Below are 3858 nucleotides of genomic sequence, written 5' to 3' on the forward strand. Positions count from 1 at the left end.
ACCATTCCAAAAACGTTTTTTTTTTTTTTTGATATTGGCCTTATTTTTTGAGATATTGACCATATAAGGCATCAAAATGAACTTTTAAAATTCACAAAGCGCCTATTTGCACAAAATGATGCCTAAAATCGGAAATAGACCAAAATATAAAAAATGAGAAAACCGTTTCTTAAGTCGATCATGCTTTTTATGATGAGCATATTGCTTACCTATAGATGCTGTATTTATTGAGTTATCGTGTACCTAAATCGTCATTTTACCGAGAAAATGAACATTTAAATAAAGGCCGTTGAAGTTTAAAGTGGTCACATTTTGCACTTTGATCGAAGCTCACAGGAGAATGCGGCAGTTCTCGTTTTTCTACCTTACATTACGTGAACATCGGGTAAATCCACAGCCCCTTGAGAAGTTTGGCGAAATCTATTCATATCTTGATGTTTAAATCGGGAAAGAACTTGAAAAAATTCACATTTTATCAGCTAAAAGCGGAGCCATTTGACCGCTAGGGTTTTATGAAATCAGTGCTTCTGTGGTGCTTCCAGAAGATGAGCCGCGCATACAGATAAGTGTTGCGTATGCGTAGCGTATCTGTGCGTTAACAAATTGCACGTCTACAAAACGCGATGCGTTGTTGCGCGCGTATACCCCGATGGTACAACAAAGATTTTCTTTCCTTTTAAATTGCGGAAACAAGTGAAATAGTGAAATAAAATCCATAAAATAGAGCAGTTGGAGTTAACAAATCTGGATTTTCTTTCCTTGTATTTATAAAAAACATAACAAAGTAAATGCATTTCAAAAAAGCTCAATTTAGCGAAAGAAACAATGTCTAGAGTACACAGCGTTAAAGCCATAATGTACAATCTTTTAAAATGGGTTTGGTCAATTTTGTTCAAACCTGATTTTTTAAAATATTTGTATTGAATGTACTTGTAATTAGATTCAGCCAAATTCATTGTGTTTTTAGGACAACAGAGCAAGTTTGAATTAAAGTCATAATTATGACTTTAATCCTCCATAGATCACCACAGTAAAGCAGATAATATAATGAGTTTTCTTTCATTTTACCTCATTAGTTTGGCTTAAAATTACCAGACAATTACCACCAAAATTACATATTAAGGCTTTAATTACATTCATTGTCCACTTGCTGAGAATTCAAGAAACCTCAGTATTGTACTATATTAGTAAACAAATTGCTCTATCCTTTGTGTAAGCTTACATTATGAACTCTACAAGATTCCTATTGTGGCTGGATGCAGAGGTACACAGTCGCCACTGTACTTGGCTGTACTGTGCAGTACCAGTGAGTCTGAGGAGAGTACCTGTTTAGTACCATTGCTGGTGGTTCTTATGCAGTATCAGCATTGTATGTGTAGGTACTCTGTGTGTACCAGTCAGGTACCTGTGCAGGCGGCTGCAATAGGAATCTTGTAGTTTTTGTATGCTGACATGAAGGTGATACCAACACATTGTACACTTAGCATTGCACACATTTACAAATTGGTAATACATGTGTATTATTACTTTGTAATCTTCATAATACTAGTATATGAAAGTTACTTGAATTTCTCCAATAATACCATATGGCATTTATATAAAAAATATATAAAATTTAAGGAATTTGTTATTATATATTATAGTATAATACTTTCAATAGACTCTCATTTTCATTCAGAAACAAGGTAAATAGTCTATTCCAGTTGAAATCCATGGCCCCCTAAAGAAGACATGACACAGGGGGTGTAATTTTATCAGGAGTCGTACCTTCAGGTAACCCAATTTGAAATTCACAGTCACACCCCCTGTTTGGAAGATTTAAGTCACATCTTCCATAGGGGGTGTATGGATTTCAACTGGAATAGACAAACAAATGATTAGGGAAGGAATGCTAATTACACAAAATATAGCAATTGCTCATTTTTCCTGGTTTTCAATATATGTTTTGTTATGGGGTAGCATTAAACTGGCATTCAGATGCAAAATGTGAAACATGAGAAAACTACCTTTTGTGTAATTAATTAGCATTAGAACATATTAGAGACTCTTTGACCAAGTTCCAAGGTAAAATTATGCAAAATAAAAGTACCATGAATATTAATGCTTTGATTTTAAGCAAAATATTGGCACAAAGTACATACTAAGGAACCTTTGCATTCATTTAAGCTCATGAAATATATTGATTCTTGCTCAAAACAATGAGATATAAAGTAAAATATAAATTGATGTATTATGAAAACATTATATACGATTTGCTTCAAACAAAAGGTACATTGATCAGTGTACTTTGATCAGTGTACTTTGACTTCTAATTTCCAGAAAAAGCCTCATATTTCATATGGTATCAAAAGTTTATGTTCCTTTAAAGATGTGTACACTGAATATAATAATATCCATAAAAATATAACACAAGGCAGCACATGGGGTATATTGCATTTTGCACTTAAACTTTTACCAACCATTGGGCTATTCAGTTGAAATCCATACACCCTAAATGGAAGACATGACCATGATCTTCCACATAGGGTGTGTATATTTCAAATGGTGTTACCTGAATCCATATGTGGGAGATCACTGTGGTTGGAGAGCAAGGTGGTTGTGTCTTCCATAGGGGGTGTATGGCTTTCAACTGGAATTAGTCCATATTATTTGAAATTACTTGGTACTCTAGGTCGGTAAACACAAGTAAGATTTAATCTTTCCCTAGATAAGTCCTTGTCAGAGGGCTGAGCTTTTGGAACTCTAGCGAGTGCCATCTTCAGAGTCCATATTGTCGTCCATTTCACATAGCGACTTATCATAATATAGGCTTATCATATTATGTGTATATCATACATTATGTGAAACCGTCCACCATTTGGCCACCCTTTTAACACATCCTATTCGCTGTAGAAGTGACGTAATAAGAGGATTATTTACCATAGCAATAACAAATTTTGAATATATCGCCCTGCACTACAACATTCACACGGTACCTATGCATTGAACCATAGATGTAAAAGAACAAGGATCAAAACCTGGATCATAATTCTATAGAGAATTCATATCATGCTTATCACTCGCACCTGTAAGATTATTATCTTTGAGAAGAGCGGTGTTGTATTCAATCTATGATTGCAGACATACACAGGTGCTATTTAACAAACAAGCATGTTGGATAATGGCGTCCACCTTCGATATGCAGGTCAGGGAAAGCATACTGTAATTGAAGACCAAATTTAAAAGACGAGCTTGCGTATGACGTCCTGACAACCAGGCAAAAACCGTCATACTGCGCAGGTATAGTCTTTATAATTCGGTCTTCAATTATACAATTGCTATATAAACATTTCAAATGATTATTACTAATGAGCAGTTGTGAAATTCACCTCCAGGCACATCCAAGATGGCTGCCATGGACTTGTGCCAGGTCCACAGAGGAGTAAGATAAAACAGAGCGCGTACCACCAGTCAAAGTCTCCGCCTCATCCGATAATGAGGGCCGATTGTTCCATGAAATGCGACAGGCGAGATTGCTACGCAATTACCGCGTATTTACACGGTCTATCGCGTAAATCGCGACGCTCTATCGCGTATACGCGAAGGCACGCAGCGCTGGCGTGATAGTTAGACATGGCACAATCGAACAATCGGCCCTCATGAATATGCGAAAACTTACGCCATACAATACACGGGGACTTTGACTGGTTGTACGCGCTCTGTTTCTTCCTCCTCTGTGGCCAGGTCACATTATTACGTTGTGGGATGCACTAAGATCCGACTTGCGTTGTAGGAAGTGTTTAAGAGGGAGTTTTTTATCTTTGGCATAATTAAATCAGAGATTTTGCACCTTTTCAAAAGTTTTTCAAATCATGATAA

This window comes from Amphiura filiformis, chromosome 2 (assembly GCF_039555335.1).
Source record: "Amphiura filiformis chromosome 2, Afil_fr2py, whole genome shotgun sequence".
Lineage (NCBI taxonomy): Eukaryota > Metazoa > Echinodermata > Ophiuroidea > Amphilepidida > Amphiuridae > Amphiura > Amphiura filiformis.